The 25,965-nt window shown below is 42.7% G+C and overlaps 1 protein-coding gene across 11 annotated transcripts in view; it reads right to left on the bottom strand.

Moving 5' to 3' along the window:
* The window catches only part of DAB1 (DAB adaptor protein 1), a 413,546-nt gene extending 389,081 nt beyond the window's left edge, over positions 1-24,465 (bottom strand). For 9 of the 11 annotated variants that reach the window (XM_088169652.1, XM_088169650.1, XM_088169659.1 and 6 more), the window contains exon 1: positions 24,034-24,174. The gene's annotated coding sequence lies outside the window, so the exon portion shown is untranslated. Of the gene's footprint in view, positions 1-24,033; positions 24,175-24,403 lie in introns of those variants that run through there. The other 2 variants (XM_088169651.1, XM_088169658.1) reach the window with 1 other exon arrangement.
* Positions 24,466-25,965: the final 1,500 nt, after the last annotated feature.

Raw genomic sequence — 25,965 nt, 5'->3', positions numbered from 1 at the left:
CACTCCCTCATTATCTCTGTTATCCAGGCCAGTGTCATGTCCTGAGAGGAGAGAAACTGCAACCTCTAAGCAAGTGTCTGAGCACACTGAAAGCAGCAAATCGACCCAAGCTGGGAGAACAAAGGAGAATACACTCAGTGGCATTAGTTCACTGACCACACCATTTTTATTCCCAGTCTTTTCCACTATGCTACTGTTGAGCAGGATGGATTCTAGTAAGAAATGGAAGCAAACCTTGTGGGGATTTTGTGCCTACTTGGTGGCACTACTGCAGGTTAAGCCTTTCCTAGCAGAACTGAATTTTTTGTTGTTGTTGTTCAAATTCCATTTCATGGCACTTCTTTAAGACTGGAAGAAATAAAAAAAAATTATACTGACATTTAACTCGCAGCCTGGAGCCAGCTAATCAGACAGAGCAGACAAGGACAGCAGTGTTAGGAAAAACAGGGGGGATAAAAGTGGGAAGCACTGCAGCTGGAAACTGGGATGGGATGGGATGGCACAGGGTGCAGGAGACAGGACAGGGGCGTTCTGCACAGGAAGGAGTGAGCAATGAAGGGATATCGTGAGAGAAAAGCCCAGCTCAAGGAAAATAAGAAACTGAAGCACAAAAGGGAATAAATTTGGCTTCCTGGGGTAGGAAATATCCTCTCAAATACAGCATTAACCAAGAGCTGTTGCATTATATGGCACCCAGTAAATATTTTCAAAGTGATATGTGAATAATTATTGTTGTTTTTGCGTTTCAGCTTTTTGATTGTTGACAAATTCTTTTTGCAGTTTTTTATACTTTAGTTTTGTAAATAATGAATGTTTTGCATTTCTCTTTAGAGAAAGAGAAAATTGATGGGACCTATGAGGTCAGGAGGTATTATCCTCACTGTCCAATCCATGGTCATTGTTGGAATTCTATAAATAAATATAAAATGCAAATAAAGTGTTTCTTTTCCCGCTCGATTCCTCCAAATCAGTGAGTGTGAGTGTCTCTCTCTAAATTATCACAGAATGCATTGAGGAAAACTCCATTGTAAGCACTCATGTGAGGGTGCATCATAAATGCACTTCCTCAAAATTTTCCTAATCAGTTCCCTCCCAAATAACATGAGACCTTTTAGATACTCGTATTTCAGAATGTGGGAGGGGTTTTATTTGTTTCACGAGTAATTTTAAATAATAACAGTGCCTCCAAACATTTCTTAAAGTCCTCTCCTTATTTTCTTATTTCAGTTCAGGTGTAAAATTAATTCAGAAAAAACAACAGCTTAAACAAATGCATTGGCATCACTTTGTGATTGAAATCATTGAGTAAAATTACATCAGACTCAAGAGTCTCACAGTGCTTTATAACTACACTGTAACTACATATTGCAAATATATTCATCTTTATGGGCTTTGATCTTTTCTATTAAGTTCTTCCTGAAAATCACCTGAGCTACCTGACAACTCTGGTAGCTTTTTTCAAGGAGAAGGAATGGATCTTTTAACAATTGTTTTTCTTTCTCTTTAGTGGAGGATCATGGAGTATTACTAGATCCAAACACTGATCATATGAAGCCAGCATCAATACATAATTCTAATACAGTACTTTTTATTTTTTTTTTACACATTTTTATAGTACTGTATCTATCATAAAATCTTTTTCCTTTTTCAAATTTTGGAGTGTTGACCAGCCCTAAATCTAGAAATTGTTTCTAATCTTTAGTACACAAGGGCTGGAATCCAGTGGCTCATGCAGAGCTCTGCCAAGAGCAAGACCAGAGTCCCTGGCTCAAGGCCTGAAGTCACCAACTCTTTCCTGATAAATGATCTCAGAAATAGCCACCTTCAGCAGCAATAGCAGATGCCATTGCTCTTACAGAACTAATAACAACAACAACAGAACAGCTGTTGGTGACAGAGCTAAGGAATGTGAGCAGAATCAGCAGAGAAGGAATAAATCAACAAGTTGGAGACTTGGATACAATATGTGAGAGCTGAAGCCTGATGGAGTGCAGTACTTCCTACTTCATTTTCTATTTTATTCTTCCTTTTAAAATTCACGTGGTGAAAGTGTGAGGTGATAAAAGGCCAAGTATCTGCACTTCAGCCACTTGCAATGAATACAAGTGAAAAATACAGTATTATTGGAAAACCAGAAATATCAAAGAAGTGTGACAGAAGCATGAGATGCTAAGACCAAAGAGCTTATTCTTCTTTTCCCATTGCATTATAAAGACATTTGCTGTCTCAATAGATATCCCATTTTTTAGTGCCACTCCTTACAATATGGGAAAGGTCAATTGGAGGGGAAAAAAACAACAGACCACCAAAAAAACCCCACCACAAACAACTCTGTGATTTCAGAAGCACTGTCAGCAAAAAAAGAACCAACGTTTCTTTTTCTTCTTCTTTTTCCTGTAAAGCAAAGTTGAGATTAATTTAAGGAGGTGCTAAGCATCATCCACAAGTGTCCAACAAGGCAGTAACAGAAGAGGGCATCCATCAGGTCTTCTCATGCAACTGACAGGAGGACAAGGGGGAGAAGAATTAGGTATTAGAAAAATGAAAGTCTTGTTAACAGTAAGAGTGGTGAAGACCCTGAGCAGGCTGTCTAGGGAAGATGAGAAATCAATATCCAAGGTTTAAAAAGAGGTTAGACAGACTGTCAGCTTCTGGAGGTGAGACAGGTACACTTGATCTCACCTAAGAGCCTGGCAACACACGAAGTTATCTCCCAAGGTCTTTCCCACATCAGCATTTTTTGGATTTTTTTAATGATTCAAGCAATTTGTCTCACTTATGGGATGATTTCATTTTTGAAAGAACATATTCAATACTAGTGCTGGCATACGTTAACTGATTTTTTCCCTCCTCCATCTCTTTTCTAAATGGAAAACACTAAATACAGTGAGAAATTAAATGAAATTTATTCGTTTTTACCCCTCTTACTTTGTTTGGCTTTCCTGTCCAAGGCCTCCATGCTCTGGGTGTTCAGATCCTTCAGCTTCTTTTCCCTCAAAGACTTTCAGGAATAACAAAATATTCTGTGATTCTGCTCTAAGGTCACCACACAATCACCATTTTTGTAAATCATAAGGTGATGTTTTGATCTTCTCCTTCCTTTATTTAAATGCACAAGGTGCCCTCAGGTCTGTGCTAATTGATACCAGGCATCTGTTTGCTGCAGAGGAGAAGAATCCACCTGCACCACGAGTCCATGGTGCCCTGAACTAACAGGAATCTCTTCTGACTTTCAGAAATTGGACTGGATGATCTTAAAAGGTCTTTTCCAACCTTAACGATTCTAAAAGAATCTATTAAAACTGTCCCCAACCTGCTCTCTGAAACATCTCCTACTGCAGGACAATCCTGATTACTAAATAACAGGACACTTGACAATACTGTTCTTCCACAAGATGAAGTTCTGTCCTTTACTTGTAGTCTGGGGAGTGATTTTTGGATTACTGAAGGACTTTGCATTGAGAAACAAATTAGAATATCAGCATTTGTCAAAAAAATACCAACTCTGGGACCTGCAAGCAGAAGAAACACGAAATATCTTTTGTGTTGCAAGTATCAGCAGATCGTGGCTCAAACACCTGAGCAGAAGATTTCTGCTAAAAAGAGGGTTTGGACAAATGACCCCAATTTGGTGACCCTACACCCCCTCCCAGGGAGCCCAGGCTTGCAGGTGCTGGGCCCTGGGAAGCTCTGCAGTGCAGGCTGGCTCAGGGCAAATATCCCATATTTGCAAAGTGGGCCAGATTCCCTTAAACCAGAAATTTCAACTTCAAATCCAATGCTGGTTGAAAAGATTGGAGTTTACTGGTGCTTCAGAAATAGAATGCAAATTTCTGTTTTTCCCCAAACCAGCCAAACACACACTCTTCAGGCAAGGAACATTACCAGGACCGTTTTTGCTGTGATGGGGGTGCACTGAGGAAAAAACTGATCTACTTTTCCCAGAACTGCCCATTTCTCACAGATTGAAATCACTAGGTGACATTTTTAATCAGTATTTCTAGATGGTATTGCTAAAATGAGAACATTAGCAAGCTCATTTAAATTTGCAAACTAAACCCATTTGAACATTACTTGAGCACGAGAAAGTGGCAAAGGCACACGAAGTTAAAAGACTGTGAAGAACAAAAAGCTCCTGGGCACTTCACTACCCTCCCTAAGCTCCACTTTCTCCCATCTCATTAGAGAACACCAAGGAATAACTCTTTCTATCCAAATCAAAGAAAAATTCAGATTTAAATCTCTCCTGTGCAGAGCAAGTACTCTCGGTGCAAAATTAAAGAGAAGTTTGCTTTTGGAATTGGAAAGTCCCACATTTTGGAGGGTCTACAGGGGTACAATGGGGCATTGTTCACACACACAAAAAAAAAAAAAATAAAAAATCCCACCTTATTTCCAGATAAACTGGTTAATTTACAAAGAAAAACCACACAGCATTCCCTGTCGTTTCTAAAGCTTTGTGAAATTAAAAGTGCATTTTATTCCAGTCCAAGTACACAAGGATACAAGAGAGGAATGAGGCTGAGGGTGTGACAGTTCAAACTCATCTCACTGCAGAGGATCTTGAACTCTGAACACAACACCTGTACCCTCTAGAAGTGCTGCATTCTCAGCCTTTTCAGAAAGGAAAAAAGAAACACAGTAGGACAGATGTGGGAAATCTGCTACATGAGTTTTAATTGCAACCATTTGTAGCCTGCATTTCCCCCAGATACACATCTTATTTTTAAGCAGATATTCCTAATTAAGCAGAGCACTTGGTTATCACCAGGTGAGAGACTTGCAGAGTCAGGTTATCAACACCATCAAATAACAAAAGCAGCCCAGGGTATTGATCCAGAATTAGAAGGCCATCACAAACTGCAAGATCCCAGGAGCAATTAGGGGACAGGGAGGAAGGATGGAAGACACCAGGAGCACAGCTCCTGCATCTGAATGAGGGCTCAGCCTGACCCTCAGCAGCGTTAGCCTGGGCATGTGGCAGGGTCTCAGATGGGCTTTTTACACCTCCCAAGCACACAGTGAGAGCCACTGCCTTCTGCAGGTGTATTCTCATGGTCCTTCCACAAACAATTCACCCGGAGTGGTGTGGAAGGAGAACTGAACACAAGTCCTGAGCATTGCAGGTCAGCTTTCTGTGCTACCCCATCATTGTTCCATTCTGGAAATGTCATTCCAGGCTAATAAGGTACTGCACGACGTGCCCAAGTTTTAAGGAAGCCTAAATATATTAAAAAAAAAAAAATCGTATTTTTGTATTCATTGTGTCTGACAATCATAAAAACAAGTTCAGGGGGTCCTGAACTATTTGTGGGTTTGCATTAACACCCGTTAGCACCGTGCAGCAAGTGGTTAAAAATCTGAGTACCTCTGGTCATTTGGGGGAAAAAGCAGACTGAAGCAGCAGTGCCACATCCCCAGGGCACTGTTAGGGAAAAGGCCCTCAGGGACAGCACCATGGTGCTGTAACACTGCTCTGTGTTCTGAAAGAGGATCGGGGATCCTGCACCAGGCCCTGTTTCACAGCACAGACATACCCATAACTCAGCCTGCACTCAGTCCACCCATCAAATAAAATAATATTTTCCAGATCTTCAATAATTTTCTTTCCACAGTCTCAGGGTGACACACAGACCTTGGTGAGAGCCTGGCAATAAATCGAAGGGGCAGGTAAATATGAACATATTATTTGCAAACATTGAAGCACTGAGGAGTCTCTGGTCAGAAAATCCAGCTCTTCTGTCCTTCAGCCCTTTCCTTTTATACATCAAAGAGTTACAATGCAAACAGACAGTGCCAGAAAGCAGGCTCTGAAGCTCAGCTAAATGCTCCTTGAAACTTAAAATGAAAAGCTCACCAGTCTTACGTTGTTTCTGTTAAGCAATGCATGCTGTGGTGCTGGCTCACGGGTGAAACAAATTGCTGTTCTAAGTCTATTAAAAAGGGGAAAAAAAAGGCCACCATATGGTGCTGACTGCAGTAGCTCTTAGCAGGTGAAACACATCCAGAGCTGTAGCTACCACACTTAATTATTGTGACAAATTCAGTCATTCGAGGTGGGGATTTCTTTGTTTGGGTTTATTTTTTTGTTGCTGTTATTTTTAAATAGGTTAATGTGCTATTCCCACTCTGAAAATAATACTGGGGAGAAGAAGCTAGAGGAGGGGAGGAGAAGCCCCACATCCCACACAGATATTTGTGTCACCCAGAAACAGGAAGGGGTTCAAGCAGAGTTTGGGATACTGAAGGCATCACACTGGAGGAGAAGGATGCAGAGCAGAAGGGAGATTCTCACAGAGCATCCTTGAGCTCCCTCATCAGAACCTAAGGAAGAATCAGCAGCACTGACACCCCACCCAACACATGTGCACTGATGGAGATGGTGAAGCCACACAGACCTGTGCAGACCCCTGACACTCTGCTTACACCCCATGAGAACAATATAAAATAAATATTTACAGAAGTACTTACAAGAAGATTGTCTTGAGTTTAATACATCCCAGATTATGCAAGAAGCAAAGGCACAGTATCTGTCCTTTGATGTGAAAGTGTGCCAAAAACTTCCTGGAATGGCTTCAGCATGGCTGCTGTCTGAGCTGAAGGTCCCTGATGTCTGCTATGCACAAAGGAATAGTCCAGACAGAGGGATTCCAAAGAGTACCTTAAATACAAACAAGCCTCCAGACCAAGTGGCTCAGAAATCAATTAGCCCCATGCACAGACGAGGCACATTTCCAAGTTATTTGGTATTTAGTGTAAAGTTTCACAGGATACTGCTGGGATGCTCCACAGCAGCACCTGCTCTTCCATTCCCCTCGCTGCAGTTCAGCATTGCACACTCCATGTGAGGCTCACATTCACAAGAATTAGATTAAGTTATTCCAACCATCTGACTTCTTCCTTTAATAACCTGTGTCATTAAGAGTCAAAGACATCATTTTGTTCAGCAGAAGTCCATGTGCAGCTTCCCCAGTTCTCCACGCCCTGGATCATATACATGTATACCCACAAAACATTTATCTAATTCAAGCACCAAGAAATGCCCCTCTCCAGTCCAAATAATTAAAAAGTCCCTATGAAAGACCCAGAGGTTTGATTCACTTCTTTATTTTCCCCCCAGGAGAAAAACTTCAGGTGAATTCAGCTGTTTGTATTCAACATGAGCTGAGCCCCTGAGGTTCCCACAGCCCTACAGAGTAGTTGCCTTGATCATTTCACTCCTACAAATTGTACATTAATTTATTAATATCATCCTAAATCCAAACTCTTTAACATCTTGCAAAGGGGATACACACACGCCCCCATATATACACACACATTTGGAGCAGTGATTAAGTAATTTCCCTTCCCTTCTAAAAGCACTAATTTAAAATAAAACTTTCACTAGCAGGAACAGCTAAGAACTTATCCACATCCAAACCTAGAGTTTGCATAATTTTATTACATTATTTTAAAAATTCTTTCATTACCAGAGGTTGGGTTTTTTCCTTTCCTTCATAAGATCCTACTTAAAATCTTAAGGGAAAAAACCTTTTTGTGATCCTTCCACGCTCTCACTAATTTTCTCAAAAAGCCTACAGTAATTTCCCTGAATAGCTTCCAAAATGAATCCAATAAAAGAGCTTCTCTCACGGTAACTCTCTTATCTGTGGGTGAGTCAAAGGATCAACTCATTACAGGGCTTATTTGGGAAAAAAATATCCGAAAATAAAACACCCAAGCAAAGAAAAAAAAAAAAAAAAAAAAAAGTTTGTCATTTTAAATTCATAAATATACATTTAAATTTATAAATATACATTTCAAATTTATAAATACACATTTTAAAGTGTGCATATCCTGAGTTGCAGGCGCCTTTCCATGAGTTAGAAATTCCCCAAAACCAATACTCGATGCAGCCACAGCAGCTCCTCCTCATTGAGAAAAGCAAGCCTGAGCAGGGAAAAATTCAGAAAGCACTGAGATACAAGCTTGCCAGGAATACCAGCCGATGTTGGGTGGCAGGGAGGCATCTCCAGGGCAGCCCAGGGCTCCTGCAAAGGTCAGCACAGCCCGGGCACAGCTCGGTGTGTGAGAGCAGCACTGAGAGCTCAGAGCACACACAGCACAGCTGGGCAGGCTCAGGAGCCAAACTGCAGTGGCCACTGGCCAACAACAGCCTTTCCTCGCCAGAGCCACGTCCCAGCATTGTCCCAGGTGACAAAACCCTGGTGACAAATAGAACAAGGCATTTCTGACCAATACCTGAAAACAGGGACACCGTTCAGTTTTGGTAAAGGTTGTTCTGCTACATTAATTCTGCTGCAGAATAATCCAGAGTATGAGCTCCTTTTCTTGTACATCTCTGTTGGAACTCAGAAGCCTGGGAGTTTTGAACTTTCTGTGTTTTCTGACACTGACCCCCAAGGGAACACTGCTTTTGACTTGAGGCCTTGGAGAAGCTTCCAAATTTGAGTGATGGAATTAGAATCACGGGTGTGTAGTGAATAGAAGTGTGGAATTTCATATGTTTAAGAGTTTAGAATTTCGGGTTTTTAGAATACAGTAATGGTATGGAACAAGATGGAAGTTCTTGGACATTGTCTCTTCTTCCTTCTTTGTTCCTTCTTCCTAGTTTCAGGTAGTAGTTTTTAGTTGGATGGTTAGTGCTGCAGTGTGGGTCACAGGTATTTGGTTATTAGGTCAAAAGTATAAATAATACAGATGTTAGCCCTTTATTGGACTACTTAGCTTTAAAAGACCTTGTAACTTGCTAAATTCATCTCTATTTTGCTCACTTTTAGCTGGTAGCTAGAAGTGCTGCAGAACTCTCAGTACTTTTGATAGATTTAATAAACAACCAAGTCAGAACAAGAAATTCGTCTCCTTTGTGTTTTAATCCTGACTCTGAGTGAAGGCAGAAGAAAATGAAGACAAGCCACTAATCAGGTGGTGCAACCATTACACATCTCAACAAATGAAATTCCAATATTGGTTGAACTACTTAGCATAGCTGTGTTTGGTATGGTAACCAAATGGTTTGAATCAAATTTGAATTCCCAAACCAGTTTAGCTATTTAACACATATGTAGGCACACCTTTTAAATCATTAATTCCACAGAACACAAAACAAGTTTCCAGAAGAACTGCTCATTCTTAGGTGCACAGGCTGATAAATTATGGTGAACTCGTGAAAGGCAAGTGAAGTTCTGTGATAAATCAGTGTCATCACCTGGTCACAGACACCCAGAGGGGACTGAATAACAGAATCAAGGTGTCATCTCCACACCTCTGCAGTGTGATGATGTGTGACATGCTTTGCTCCTCAGAGCTCTCTCACCACAACCTTTCCCACAACCTTTCCTCAGCACAGAGCACTGGGGATAAAAGCAGCATTGGTGTTTACCCTGTGCTGCACCAGCTCTTCATGGAGAACAGAGGCCAAGCCTCAGAACAACAGAAAGAAAACAAATGTGTTGCCCAAGAGAGTAAAACCAACCCCTAAAGCGACTGTAGGATCAGACTGAATCCTACACACCTCTCTTACAGCCAGCTGGTGTCCCCCACACCTCATAGCTGGGAAATACAACACTGAGAATGTCATCCTAAATTAAAATGTTTAGACAGCTCAGAAACTTATTAACCACCACTCCTTCTTTACTATAAAGGACAGAATCTTGGACTCTTTGACCACAGACTGTACAATTCAGCCTCTTAAGAATTTACTACAGGAAATGTATTCTTGAATCAGATCCGAGCATGGCTCAGAATCTCAGCTCTCTTTGTTCCTGGATGCTGCAAGGATGAATCTGGGCAGGGAGTGGAGGGAGGGTGTTATGAGCAAGCTGGCTCCACTGATTTCTTGTAAATACCATAAAAATGAACACTTGACCATAATCTATGAATTGGATATAAAGAGAGAAAATAACTCTTACAGAAATGAGTGCTTTTAAGTGCTTCTTGAGCATCAAATGGGAGGAAACATTTATGAATTTTTCCATCATGGTGTGAAGCATCGTGTCAGGCAGGATCAACCCCATAAAATTATTTTGTGACAATACATGTAAATGGTTTTAACATTCTCAGTCCCTCCAAAGCGAGAGCAAAGACTACCCAAGCCATCTGAGAGTTCAGAATTGGAATAGGGTCTTTGAAGAGCTTATTTGCAGACTAATCATATATTTTCTCATGGAAGCATTCAACAATTTGAAGTGCCATATTCACATAGCACATTTTGCCTTCCACAATTACCTCTGAAAGAGCCACTGAAAAATTATACACTGCATACACAAGAATATATCTAAATGATATGCATGTCTAACAGAAATAGATTATTTTCAAGGGGTCCTAAACCCAGCTTTTCCATTTGTTCGTGCAACTGCATGCAATAATAATTTATGTATAAGAATCTATGCATTTCAATCAGATACACACAAGTGGAAAGCCTTTCTGTTTGCTCATTTTTGCATCTTTAATATAAAGAATTAAAATAAATAGATTTTTTAAAGTATTACTTTAAGCTTTTTTAAAAATCACACACACGTGCTTGTGTGCACACACCACCACCTTGCTCAGGACTCAAAGAATCAGTCCTGCAAATCCTGCTGAAAGTGATAAAAAGAAACCAAGAAACTAATAACATTGGTTTGATAGTTAGATCCACCCAAAAGGAAAACCTAGTGGTCATCACAGGAAATTTTCCTGATTGCATGTTTAAAAAAAAACATCCTGCTTCAACCAAAAGGGTTTCAATTCACTGCAGCCCCACTTGGTACAAGGAGCCTGAGAGAGACCTGCACAAAACCAAACCCCAGGAACCACAGTGACCCCAGCACAGGGAGAGGTGAGACAGACCTTGATTTCATCTAACTTCATGGATTTATTAACTTCCAGTCTTAGTCAAGACAAAACATTTAAAAAGGAAATGTACAAGGCGAAGAAGCAGTTTTGGCAAGTCAGGTGTATTTATACACAGACTGTAACTCCTGAAACTACACCAGTACTGTGGGGTGGGTCAGAGAAAGCCACCTACAATTCCTCACCCAAATTTTCTTTCCACACTTCTGTTTTCATCCTGGCCTCTTCCTATTCATAGTGGCCAGTTGTACAGAACTAAGCAGAAAGATTGTGACTTTCTTTACATTTCAGTGCCACAATGTCCCAGGAGGGAGCAGTGTCACCTCCTGTCCCCCACAGCATCCTGTTTGTTCCCCAGCTCCTACAAACACCACTGCTGAATACAGACCACCTGAACAGAACACAGCTACCTTTAATACTTTTCCTAACACAAAGAAATTAGCTTAATCTCATAATCAAAGTCCATGTTCAAAAAGCCAAGGCTTTCCTCCAATAATAAGTTGGTATCTGTAAAACCACGTGGCACAATAATGCCAGGTTTAATTTTCTTCTGTGCTTTATCAGGGAGAGGGGAGAAAAATCTCCCTTCAATGCCTCATTCATGGAGCATCCTTGATCCTTGGGTTCTTACTGAACCAACTGACTTTTGGATGCACCAACAGGCAGAGTCTCCAAACTGGCTTTCAGCAACTCATTAAAAAAAAAAGTTTAAAAAGATTACAAACCCACATACAAACAGAAATCCCCCAAACTCACAACATCTTTTAAATTTTCTTTGTCTGTGTGAGGAGTGCATTAGATCAGATAAGGGATATTAAATGGCCTTTAAGCCTGACAGCAAAGAGCAGCTCTAATGGGAGTCCCAAATTGTGCTGCCAGCAATCCAGTGTACTTACAAAACAGCAACATCAAGATGCCAGAACACTGCCATGACCTATATTTCCTGCAAACCAATTTTCTTCTTTGTAGGGTGGATGGAAAGAATCCAAGTGCTATGTTAAGTTCCTTTTCTTTCTGCTGGAACTATGCCTTATCATACACATTTTTCCTACACCCAACTTTTCTGTGCCCTACAGCTTTTAAAGAAGCAATTATCTACAGTCTATTTATTTATTGTAAGCAGTAAATACTGCAAAATCGGGTTTAGGCCACAATTATCAGGTGAGACCAGAATTCTTTGTATCTCATTTCCACACTTTTAAAAGAAACTAAACCCCTTAAAGGGGAATCTTAACAGAAGAAGAGTGTTACAGAGGGATACAGGTCACACATTCTAAGAAATTTCTGTGGATTTGTTACTGATGATGCCAAAATTTCCAACATTCATATTTATCAAAGTGAGGGGTTTGTTCTTTTGCTTATTCCTGTGGGGGAAATTCTCTTTGAGAACATTAAAATCAAGACAACATTTCTAGAAGAAAGGAGGTATCTGTCCAATGTCTTTGACCCCCACTGCCTTGTGATACCTCAATAAATTCCATTTTTGCCTCTGATGGAGGAACTTTGCTCATTTGTTATACACACTTTGCTCAGAGTGAATGAGTGAACAAAACACCTGAAATGATCCATGATAAGCCTGTTTTCACCACCCCCCTTACAGCTACCCTTGCCAAATGCAAACTCTCCCCCTCAGGCAGGGAAATTTGGAAACAGAACACCTGATGCAGCTTTTATTCCAAAATTGTCTCACGTGTGTTGAGTGTCAGAAAGAGCCATGTTGTGCCACAGCACCCACTTGTCTCGGGAAAATTGAAATCACTCGGTGTCTAACACTTTGAATGATTTCCCAACTTCTCACTTGCCCCATCTGCTCCTCTCAGCTCAGTCTGATTTGTTTTAGCCTTTGTGTCTGCAGTGGCACCAACAAAACTGCAGAATCACTGCAAGCTCCTCTGCTATGGAGCGGTGCCAAGGCTCTCAGATTCAGCCTCCTCCAAGAGAAAAGCACCAAAAAAAATAAGATTTCTGCCTCGTTCTGTTCTCTCTCCCATCCTCCAAGAGAATCACAAGCAGCTCTCCTGCTCCAATGCTGAGCTCTGAAATAATATCCCACCTACAACATAACCAACATTAGAATTACAAATCAGATGTCCACAGAATACAGCAAAGCACATGAATGCCAAGTCTCAGCCCCAATTTTACTTTATTAGTTGTCCCAATTAGCTAAGGAATTAAGGAAAAACTCCTTGAGTTTATGCTGGATTTTTCTGTGCTGTTAGTATGGTACTTAGAGACCTTCAAAGAAAAAATACCACCTACTTTCCAGCATTTAAGAAACTGGGATTCTGAAATCAGATGTAGAGCTTTGATTGACTAAAAAAATAGGAGATAACAAAAAAACCCCTTTCATATTGTATAAGACAGTGCACAAGGTGGGTAATCACAATGCTGTCCCTGAACTGCAATGGAATCTGGATACATCCACCAAAGGTTTTAAGAAATGTAATGAAATGAAAATGTGATGGAAGAAAGATCTTAGAAACAACCACATGGAAAAAAAGCCACAATCAATCCATACAAAGTGTGTATTAAAAAAGACTCAACTCAGACTGAGCAGAATCTTAACAAAAGAAACTAAAAAACCCCAGACTCACACTTTTTCATCTTCCCACAGACTTAGAGTCAGCAACCAGACCAGTGAGGGCCCACAAAGATGCAGATGTAGCTGTGAGAAGGGGATCACACCCTTGAGAGGCACCAACGACTGAATACATCATTTTGTACAGAGAAAAAACAACTGATGGGGAGAGCACTCACAGCTCACACCCCGACCTGTGTTTGTCACTGTGAGCACCAAGCTGACCAGAGCTCAGAACTCCAAGACAGTGATCACAAGTTGCCTCAGGTCTACTCAAAAGAAGGTCTCTTCTCAGTGAAAAAATATTTAAATCTCTCCAAAACCTTGGCATTCACTTCTTCGAGTGCAAAGTACCAACAACACAAGTGGCTTAGCCTGGTATTTGTTAGAGATGTTCAGGATGGATCAGGTAATCAGGAACTTTTAGGAGAGCACACATTGAGGTACCAACACACACAGCCCCTGGCACAGCTCCACCCTGCTAGATCACAGCTGGAATTCCTCACAGTGCCCTCAGTGGGATGGTTTTTTTCCCCAGTGTTCATTCTCTCCTTCTGGTGAAGGTGACAAAACCCAGCTCCACAATTCCAAAGATGTGTGGCTGCAACATTTCCAAGGAGAAGTCACTGAACACGATGGCACTGCAGCAAACTGAGCAGCCAGTCACAAAGGTGGGCTGGTCCTGAATTTGGGAACGGTGTTCAGCAGTCATTGGGAAGTAAATGAAGCAGAAAGTGAGTTAGCCAGGCAACTGCAGGGCTGGGAGCACAATCAGGTGTGGGAGCTGCAGGGGAAGCAAAAGTGAGCAGGACCAGAGAGCCAGCATTGACATCTGCAAGGTAAAATATTATGTTTGCAATTAGAAGAGAAATCTTCCTGGCAGAAGAGGCTGCTGTTGCATAAAGTGCTCTGTGAAGGTCTTTGGCACAGCAGAGATTGTGTGTCCATACTGCTTCTTCAGGAACAGGGAAAATAAATCAGGATACATACCAAATTATCCAGCTTCAATGGACATTTTCCTTCAACAGATCACAATTTCTCTCATCTCTGTTCCTATTTGCTGACAGCTAAAAAATTCTATTCCATTCCCTAGTTCGTATTTTTGAAATCAGGGCTCTGTGATCTCCTTGCCACTCTTAGCAGCCATGAGACACAGCCTGACCCCAGTGAGGAAAGCTTGGTGGGTTACTGCTTTGTTCCACAGCACCCTGAAAGAAAAGCTGCCAGCCAAATGTCTCCAGCCAAATGCAAAATACATTATTAATGAAATTAGAGCGAGGAACCTTTTTGTATGCTTCTTTTATTAAATAATCACAAGCAACTCTGTTGCGCAATTACAGCATCTGAACTTTGCTTTTTAAATGTTGCCATGTGTAATCTCCACTGTGTATTTGCACTTGAAATGGTAATCTGAAGGCAACAGCGTCTGTAGTAAGTGGAATTATTAATAAACTCTATTCTAGGTCTTACCACTAAGAAACATACCCTAGGGCCCTGCATAAGGTGACATTCTTACTTTAATATTAAGATTAATATCATATTTCTTCAAGACTTGCTTACAAAAAGTTACCAAAATAGACAAGCATTTCCACAGAAAAACAACCCATTTCAAAGACAACCATTTAGAATTAAAACTACTTCCTCAGCTTCCAGAATTAGAAAGAATTGGGCAAACCATAACCTACAGGAACAGTGATGTTCAGCCCAGATCACTTCCCCAAAGAGGAGGAATTCCTGGTGGCCTGGGCATGAGATAACCTGAGAAAGAAAGAGGCAGAAATGCAAAGGAAATAAAGAAAATGCCTGGTGAGCCCATATCCCCATCACCAAGGAAGGGTTCTGAGCTGCTCATGGAATTGGTAATGGGGCACGTGGCCTCCCATGTCTCAGCAACCTGTGCAAATCTGGCTCAAGCTGATAATGATCAAACCTAATTACAATCTGACAGCCCTCAGTGGCTTATACAGTGCTTAAGATTTTATCACAAGTCTCATGATATTTAGTGTTCTTCTTAAGCCCTAATTCCTCATGTCAAGCAATTACCCAAGGTTCTCCACTCCCAATAAAAATGGAGTTTCCATGCCTTGAGCTTGGAACAAAGCTTCAAACATGACTCAAATGGAATCTAATGGTTTCTAAACTTTTTTTAAAAAATATATACATTTAAAATCCTGCTGGGTCCCTTTACAAGCTTTAGAGCCAGATGTAGACATATCCAACACAAGTATTGGATAAGAACAAGCAGCTCCAGCAGAGAGATCATTACCCTGTCAAACACCAAGGGTAGAGCACCTATCACTGGGTAAGGAAAATAACAACCTTAAACCAAAGTCACTGCTTAAAACTACAGCAAAATAAATCACCTGCACAACTAATTCAGTTTTCTACACCTTTGCAACACTGAGTGCCTCGCTGGAAGACAACAGTTCTCCTCCAACACTGCTGCCTGTCTCTTAGAAGCAACTTGTGTGTCCCATACTCAAACAGCTTTGACTCAAGAGAAACGTGGGTGACAGCAGGGGAGAGATGAACTGCTCCACACTGGCTTTTGGCTGAGTTCTTCACCTCCATGTAAGAAATCCCTTCTGGCTGGGAGCAGAGGGCCAGCTGGCCCCATGTGCAGCAACCTTGGCTCCCTGGCTGGCACTGAGAGAACATATATCTTGAGATAATTCACCAGAGCACATTTGTGAGCCTGGCACCTCTATGCCAGAAGCAGTGTCACCCCCAGTCTGGGTCCTCAGTTCCCCCACAAACTCTTCCAGGAGGTTGTTGGGTCTGTGTTAAGTTTTAGCACCCTGGACATCCCAAGGCACTGAGCTTTCCTGCAGAACATCACCTGGGTGAGGTGTCCTGCTTGTGTCAGCTGCCTGCTCACACCATGTGACACCTTCATTCACCATCAGAATTCCTCTCTTTCCTGGTCTAACCTTCTCCTGTTCCTCTCTCATGCTGGGCTGACTCGAAAGCTTTGCCCAGCTCAATTGCACCCAGAAAACAGACATTCAGCTCAAAAACTCTCATTTTTGTTTCTATAAAACAGTTCTTGCCTTCATAACTTACCTGTACAACCCAAGCCCAGCACAGCAGTCCAGAAACTTTAACAGGTCAGAAAATTTACCTACCTACTCCATTTTTCTTCCAGATTATACTTGGACACAACTGTAGAGAATTCAAATGGCATAGCTCAGAAAGGAAATTAGATACACATGACTTGTAAACGGAGATGTCCCTGGCCTTGGACCAGGGAAACCTCTAAGTCCATCACCCCAAACCAGCAGGCAAGAATTTTGATAATGCAATGAGAAAGCTGGTAAAGCTTCAATCCCTGATCTGCTGCCACAGCCAAAAGGGTGAATATTCACTGCAACTCTTGTGTCTTCATTCTGCCCATTTGAGGCTTGATTCCTAAAGGAACCTCAAATCTGCATAATAAAAACTGAAACACTTCAGACACTGTTGACAGCTGACCTTTACAAAAAATGATTCTATTTCAATAATGTATAAGAAATTATGCACTGGTATCCCCCATATATTAGGTTTTCTAAGGACAGCAGGGATACTCCAAGGCTTCCCATATTCCCATGGATTTCCATGGCTCTGAGAAAAGTCGTGTATTTGCTCTACTGAAGTGGGATTATGATTTGAGAAGGTGATGTCCTGATCCCGTTTTTCAAAAACTCTCAGTGAAAATTCACAATTACATGTCCACAAACTGCAGGGCAACTGTTGGGAGGTATTTTGTATGGAAAATCACTATGGAGCCCCTGTGATTTAACTGACCCCAGCACTGGCCATGGAGAGCCTGCTCTCAGCCTAACTAAGGCTTTACTCCACCTCTACACAGACCTCCAGTGGGCCAAAGCCTTTGCCACATGAAAAATACTGAACTAATATAATTTTAAGCATGAATTTAAGCTCATTTGAAAGGCTGCAAAGCCAAGTGAAGGCATGGTTATTTCAATAGTAAAGCTGCAAATCTCAGTTTAGCCTCAGCTTACTGAAGGCTTTTTAAAGTTAAATCTATATAAACCAGTCCTAATCTCAAAGATGTTTCTGATAAGGGCCTGTACCAGCTTAAGAGAGTAGGGAAAAATAAATCAATTTAAAGTGAGACTTGTTCAGTGATAATGCACATCTCAAAACTGTGACTGGAGGGACTTTGGTCTATTGACAGTAATCACACACTTTAACACAAGCCCAACATCATCTCTTCATTTACCAGACAAATAAAATTTCATGTTGGAAAACAGTAATGACAACAGTTAATATTTTCAGTAATAAGTTATCCTCACAGAGAGCACTTGACCTTCATTGTAATTTCCACACAGCTTGCAGTAAACCACCTGAGTGTGTATAAAACGTAATGAATAAAGAAATATTAAAAACGATAGAATGTTATTAAAGTAGGTCACAATTCAAACAGCACAATTACTGAAAAAAGGATGTTTGAAGCTACATCACTCCCAATCGTTCTCACACTGGATGAGCTACTCTATAATTTATTTTGCCTAACAACAGCTTCTGTCCATATTGTCTCTCTTTATCCCCAAAGACTCTATTAATGCAGCCCACTGTGCCACATGACAGCACAATGCCCACATGAGGCATGAAATGTCACAGATCACAGCTCTACACCTGGCCAACATAATATATTCATCAAATTCTTTCATGCAGTGGAAACATTTGTTGTGATTTTGTGGGTCAAGCTACAAGAGGCAGATGGAATGGGCACTTTATTTACATGGGGGGGTCCCCTAAGCACATTCACTTTGTTTATGAGGGACAAAACCCAGCCTTACACAGCTATCTAAGAAGCCTTGGACCAAAGACAATGTTATTTTAAAAGATGAGGAAAAGTGGTTTCCTCTGAGGCTTTTGGACAATGATCACGATTCCTTCTGACCCTTAACATTATATTCCACATATTCTGAACGTTCCTGAAGAGCTCAGAGTTGAGCTTTTGACCCACATCCAGAGAGAAGATGAGCATAATTAAGATCCACCTGTAATTTAAAGCAAGTCTGACAGTAACAGAATGGTGAGACTCACCCCAACACTCATCCCTGTGAAATCCCACAAATTTTGTAGGAAATGCACCACAGCAGGTCAGAGTGGTCAGCTCTTCAATTTTAACCAGAAATTCAGGACGGGTGGATGTAGATACTGGTTTTACCCATCATTCCATAGACCATAAAACAACCTAAACTGTCCACAAAGACACAAAAACCCAGAAAGAAAAATCCTGGGATACAAAATGTATCACTTGATACATTATGAATATTTTGAGCGGTTCTGAAACACCATTTTAGATTATTGACACTGATGTTACCATGAGAGTTTTAGGGAAAATTCCTACATAAACAGCAAAAATCTTTGCTACGAGGAGAGTATTAACCCTGTTATCTTTTAATTATTTGTGTTGCACATGAGTATCAGTGGCATGTGTGGGTTAGAAGTACAGCCTACCTATATTGGATCATGCACGAAAATAAAATCTCAGGACAGGTTTTCCAGTAGAAAAAGAAAGGGGGGGAAGTATCTACTACAACATTGCCCTTTTTGTTAACAAAATTATACAGTAAAGTCTGGATGCATATCTAATTTTATCTCCCAGCATCTGCCACTGCTTCGTGACCTCTAAGATAGTCCACAAGCATGTTGATAAACAGATTAAAAGGTGACTCAATGGATACAGAGCAATCCTCCAAGTTCCCAGAATTATATTTGACTGAATCACACCAAACACATCATCCCTGAACCTCCAAAAAAAGAGGAAGCTCCTTCTCCCCCCGAGAAGCAAACTGCCATCCTACTGTTTTCCTTGCCTGAATACCAAAAAGCACTAATATAAAAACACATTTGTAACCAGACACTGATTTTTCACAGAGAAGAAATGCCCATTTGCCTGTTTGCTTCAGAAAGGATTCAAGTTTAGATAGCTAAATGGAAAATCGTGATTATAGAGAAGAAAATATTTTATGCATCAACTCCTTTCTCCTGGAACACCAGTTTCAATAAGATTTATCACATTTACTATTGGCAGATGATTCTTCCATCCTATAGTCCTCATAAAGCAGGTAAGAAATCCAGCAGCCTGGTGCTTAGGGAAGGAGGGAAACATGTCCATGGCAGGGAGTTGGAATGAGATGATCTTTAAGGTCCCTCCCAACCCAAACCATTCTGTGATTCTATGCCATGGCCAGTTGAACTGTAGGGAATCTTCTCCACGTGAAGACCTTTTAAATTGGAATTGGGCTTTGATGTGCAATGCTGAATATTGGGATTTCCTTCTGACTTAGCAGCTCAGGGTGAAGAAAACCAATGGCCAGGTGGAATTGCCAGGCAGGTGTGCCCAGAGAGCCCTGACCCTGTGAGAAGAAAGCAGATTGACTAAAGCTACTCATCTTGAAGGAAGGCAAAGCATTCACTTCATCCTCATGAAGAAGTGAAAGCTCAGGCTTTCAAATGAGATGTAAAATAGAGCCCTGACCATTCATCGTCATTAAAGATCCCATGAAAATTCTCACAAGAGCAAAAATGTTAACTAACATGTCCTGGCCAATATCCAACTTGGATAATTGCATTCTGCTTCCTAAATTCCCCTTGCAGTTTCAATTGGATTAGTTTTTCTTCATTTCTCTTCCCTAAACCCCTCCTGCATAATGTTTCCAGCCCAGAATGGCTGCTGTATTCCACTCCAGAGGTGTGTGAATTATCAGTGCTGGGCAATCCCAACATATATTTTGGATATATTAGTCAGGGAAAACACTCTCTCAGCTGGAGTAATCCTCTCACCTCTCACTGAGGAGCATTTAACTTTACAAATGAGAAATCCCTCTGATGTTAGTAAGATTTTTTTTTTCTTTTTTTTCCTAAAATATTGCCCTGCAAGGAATGGTACTAAACCAGCCTCCTGCCAGTTAGGAAAGTCCTTTGCTGGGCCATATCCTCAGCTCGAGGAACCAGCTGCACTTGCTTTGACTTCAGCAGGGCTCTGCTACATTAAAACAGGAGTAAATATTCATAGAGTGTTTTTTTTCACTAAGTCACTCATGTTTAAATGTTGGAAGAATCAAAGGAGTTGGCTGTTGAATGCATCAATCTGTGGTTATAAGAGAGGAATATCAGAATGTATTCTCATCCCTTTTAACTGGCTTGCAAATCTTCATGCTATTTTAAAGGGAAGCTGGAGGTTCTTTAACTTGGCATACTGATGAAAAATGAAACTGCTGTGAAATATGAATCTCCTGTTGTGTGCTATGTGTATTCTACTGTAAATACTCACAATAGTGTAGAGGCAAACTGAAAAGTCCTGACCCAGTGCATTTTATGAAACAGGAGGAGCAAAGGTGATTTATGTGCATAAAAGCAAAAACTGACAAGCCTTTGATTTTCTTGCAGAACAATCCCAAAATGATTGTCAAGACTGCTTAGGTTTTTTGCCCTCTGCACTTCCTATAATAGGACCATTTTATCCAACGTGCTGTTTTATAGACACTGTGTATAGGGTCATTTCCATCCAGGTTACTCAAAAGAATACTTCTCATTGCCCCTTCCAAGAGCTCTTAGCAGCAGTTGAGATTGGTTGGTTTTCCTTCCAGCCTGCTCCTGCATCTCTGGTTAATAAACCCACAAATACACCACTTACTCCTTCTTTAGAGCTCTGAAAGCAGAACGACATCCTTAAAAATCCAAGGGAGCAATTGTAGATAGGCTGCAGTCAGAAAAATGGGGAAGACAGGGAGTACACCCATTCTGGGATTTTCTCCTGAGCATCTGTGTGATCCTAACCCTCCTCCTTTTCCCCTTGTAGGAGGTGTCACTGTAAAGGATCTCCATTTGTCAGCTCCAGGCTGGGCTGGCCACAACATCATGCTTAATTTCCTTGACAAACTGTGGATAGAACAGAGGGATGGGAAACCTCCAACAGCATCCTGCTCCTCCAGCAAACATGCCTAGTGGAGGGTATGGAATTGAGCGAGGAAATTAAAGGTACCAGAGGGTGAATACCAGGCACCAGCATGACTGAGGCTCACCTGTTGAGCACAGATGGATCTGCAAAGGGATTTTAGGTCAGCATCAGATGGCTGAAGAAGCACAGACCTGTTCCTGGTCTGCAGCACACACATGAGTTCCATTAGGGGAAGGCTGATCACCAGAAATCACTGACAAATTCTTTCATCTGCTGCCATTCTGGGTACTAGCCTTGACTCCAGCTCGGCTCCTTTTGCACACAGCTGACATCCACATGGGAAATGACACCCATCCTCCACCACAACTCCTCTCTTCCCATGGTTTTGCTCCAGTGGAGAAATGAGCTTGAGCTGGAGACCTTTGAGGTTTGCATCTTCATGATAAGTGGTATCAAGATTATATGGCATTTACAGCAAACACAGGATGGAAAGTTTAGTCCTCCCACTGAAATTGAACTTCTAAAGTGTACAACTGTTCATCCATTGCCTTGATTTCACAAACAACCTGAAGAAAAGACTGGAGTAAAATGTCTCTTTCAGCCACTCCTTCCTTCCCACTTTGATTTCTTTTTAAAAGAAAAAGACACTCCACTGTGTGGAGTGGAAACGTTTGCACTCATGTGCTCTGAAGCAACCACTGCCACGACAATCAATAAAAATTAGCGTGACTACAGGAACTACAGAAGCTTGGGATTAGCAAGATCTAAAAATGGATGGACTTCCCTGCCCTCCTCTCTGCATCCTGAGGAGACCTTCCAAAAACCTGACTGTAAACATTTTCATTCTCTGTCAGTTCTCTGGATAAAATCATTACAGAGGCAAAATCACAGAGCAGCGGGTGCCACTCTGCAATAAGTGTCTGTCAGTCATCAGGCATCACCCCACAGTCACCCCCAGCACTCCCATCCTCCCATCCAGAAAAAAGGGTGCAGGGCATGGAGAGCTTGCTTGGAGCACTGTTTGAGTGATCAGGCCAAAGCTCTAATCAGCCAGTCACTGGCACGATAGCTTAATTCTTTATTTATTAGTCTGTCTCCCCTCTCTGGTTCAAGCAGTTTATACACTTAATTCAATTTTAAGAGCTATGTGTTTGTTTACTAGAGCAAACAAAAACCAGTCATGAAGAGCTGTAGTTAAAGGGAAGTAACCAACCCGCTTGTCTTCTGCTCAAAATTAAATTTTTAGCACCAAACATTGACATTAGAAGCTTAGTTCCATGTCTTCTTTTCACACCTGCCAAGCACACACCAGAGAATTTGGTGTGAAATCACTGAAGGATAGATACTGACCTGTGCTTTCAGCATGACATCCCAAAGAAACCATCTAAAACCTAGTGGGGCTCCTCAGAGCAAACCTTAATCAATCAATTTGCCAAACACCATTAACCTCAGGAATCTTCTTTCCCTTTTATCTCTAGTCTTCCTTGCCTTCATTCCTTGCAGCAACAGAGAGAGTAAACCATGCACAGAGGAGAATGATGGTATCTACCACTGCACTCTGCCTGGTCCAGGAGAGGTATTTAAGCTGGAGACCCCTCTGCCAATTGAAGGGAGAAGGAAGAAAGGAAGGGGGGAAAGAAAAAAAACAAACCAGAAAAACCTGTTGCAAAAAAAAAAAAAAAAAATCATGACAAATAAAGCCTTGGGTTTGGGGCTTTGCTTCTTCAGATTTTGGGTTTGGATTTATCACCCACATGAATGTCTACAAGCAGTTTAACATCACAATTTAAAAAGCACAATCATTTCAGCCCAGATTCCTTAAATTCAACATAATCACTTCCCACAGAACTACCCAAGTCTACTGAAAACGTAGCTGCAGCGTTAGAGGGTTATTTGCTCCAAGGACCTTTTTAATATGGCTGTATTGTAATACTGCAGTGCAAGAGCCTCTCCAGCCATAAAAAGAAATTTAGCTCAGAACCACAACTTGTGGGCAATGAAAAACACATTTGCTTCAATTTGCCATCATTTAATAATAGCATTATTTAACAAGATGAGTTAAAACAACCACCCTCAGAAGACACAGCAGTGCACTTCTTCTCACGAGACTCCGAGGGCACTGAAATGAAATTCATTCTGCAAACCAAACATTCAAAGCAACCAGCACCACTAGAAAGACCATATTTAAAAGGGAGGAAAACATTTAGTGACTGACCAGAAAAAGAGAACCTCTCTATATCCCCAGACATGCACATTTTACTTTGAAGCTGCTGTATATTTCATTGGCAAGGAAAATAATAGTCTTCCCCTGGAAGTAACAGATTTGTCATTACACTTTCATTTCCATTCAAAATCAAGAACACACTGAATTTGCACACATGGGGAAGCAGCTACCAAGATCTGGGTGTATTCTGTATCACATCACTAGTCAAACCCCATATATCCACACATAATTATTTTCCTACAAGGTTATGCCTAATTGGCCACTAACCTCCCTGATTAATCATCTACACTACAAGAAGGCGTCGAGAAAAAGGCAGAAGGGCAGCAAAATATTTATTCGGGCTGTAAATATTAAACCAAGCGGGGACAGCTGATTCAAGTTACCCCTTCCCGGCTGGCACAGAGAGGTAGATGGCGAGAAAACCCTGCTCGAGAGTCTCACACACAGACATACACACAAACAAGAAAGGAAGCGGTGTCTCACGTTCATTCCCAGCACGGCTCGGAGATGCTCACTACGGCTCTAAGTTGCCGGTGCCCGGCTCTGGAAGTGTTAAATCCCCGAAGCGCGGCTCCTCCGCCGCTCGCATCCCCGCTCGCTCGTCCCAGCCGCGCAGCGCTGGCCGGCAGGCGAGGCGGCACCGCGCTGCCCGAGCATCCCTCCCCGCCTCCTCGCCGGCTCCGCCGCGCCAGCGCCTCCCTCCCGGCGGAAAAACTTTGCGCTCAACTCGGCCGAGCTCCGCGGGGCGCCGGGACCCGCTCGGCGCACGGCGGAGGCTGCGGGAGCGGGGCGGCTCCCCCCGCACAGCCCCGCGCTCCCCGCCGCCTCCTCCTCCTCCTCCTCCTCCTCCTACCTGCAGTCGGAGCCGCTCCCCGCAGCGCCCCGCTCATCCTCATCTTCATCATCCTCCTCCTCCTCTGGCAGGATGCGCGCCCCGGTGCCTCGCTGGCTGCAGCGCGGGCGGAGGCGGCTCCGGTCCCCCCGCGCTACTGCATCCCCCCAATAGCGGCGAGCGGGAGCCCCCGCCCAGCCCGGGCCGCGGGCAGGGGGCGGCGCCCGGCGGGGACCCCCCTCCGGCAGCTCCAGCCCCGGTCTCCTTCTCCTTCGTCCCGCACTCGCCCCCACCGAGGGGATGCAGCTTCCAGCCCGTTGCCCTCCCGCTAAACCCCCCCCCGCGACCCCCGGCAGCGCCTCTCACCATGGCCCGGCTGCCGGCTCTCCTTGTCCCCGTCCCTCCCGCGGCTGAGGAAGCCTTTCCAGCGCTGGGGTGGCTGCGCCGGCCATCGCTCCCCGGCTTCACGGCTGCCCGTGGGAAATGGGACACCTGAGCCCTCGGCCGGGCTGGGCAGCAGCAGCCGTGTCCAGCCGTGATGGGGCAACAGGCGGCAGCTGGGGACATTCACGTGCGGGGGGCGGCGGAGCTCGGTCACTCACATCAGCGAAGGCACCAAGAGGCGTTCTGGGCCCAGTGGGATGTGGCATCGCCCTTCCTTGCCATGCTGCCTTCTCTTCCTTGGGATTCTGCCTGGCTATCCCACAGGAGGTTCGTTCCCGGCTGCCGTCTCCCCTGTGCAGGAAGGTGTCTGCTCCTGATGCTTGAAGACGGACTTTGAAGGCAGAAATACTTTTGAGTGACAGCTTATAGCCACGGTAGATCCAACTTGCCTTGCTGCTCACAGATGGATGTTAAGTGTTTCTCTGGCAAGCTCTGACCTAAGCCGGCTCTGTCAATAGGTGCCTGGCCTGCTGGGCAGTGCTCAGGAAGGAGAATTACAGTCTGTGCACGGATATATTTCTTGCTCTTCCTTGTCCACTCTTTCAATGGGATGTCACCAAACAGCAAAATTAATCCCTGGCAAGGAAGAAATTCACGCGTGAGCTCGCAAACCACAGCAGTGAGACAGCGATTTAAGTTTCTGTCTAATTCTAGGAGATCAAGCTTGTAATAGCTAGAGAATGAGGCTTAAGCTGCTTTACATATTCCTTCATATGTAAGATCATTAAGGCATCTGTGGTTATTGTACCTCATGGCAGAGGGAGCTTTGTTGGAGGTGTTAATAGTTGCAAAACTGGTGGCTGTGGGCATGTGCCATGTGACAGGCTGTTAACCTTTTGTCACTGTGACCTGACACATTTGACTAAACCACTTTTTCTGGCCCCAATCTCTTACCTGCTCTCCTGTGTCACATATTTATTGCAGGGGTAACAGCTCTTCCTGCTTAATGGGCTTCTTCATGCAAACCCTGTTTGGTAATGGCTGCCTCAGACATTTTGTTACCCTTAACTTGTGGGTGATAAAAGATGAATAAAGCTGTCAAATATCCTATTGATTATGTGATTGAGATGTACCCTGACTGCCCTTCTAACACTGAGTTTCTTCCATTCACTTTCTTTCCTGGGGTTTGGGTGAGGATG

Source organism: Sturnus vulgaris, chromosome 9 (genome assembly GCF_052056855.1).
Source record: "Sturnus vulgaris isolate bStuVul1 chromosome 9, bStuVul1.hap1, whole genome shotgun sequence".
In the NCBI taxonomy this organism is placed as follows: domain Eukaryota; kingdom Metazoa; phylum Chordata; class Aves; order Passeriformes; family Sturnidae; genus Sturnus; species Sturnus vulgaris.
The sequence above is the reverse complement of the archived record's forward strand: the minus strand, read 5'-3'. Positions and strand labels throughout refer to the sequence as shown.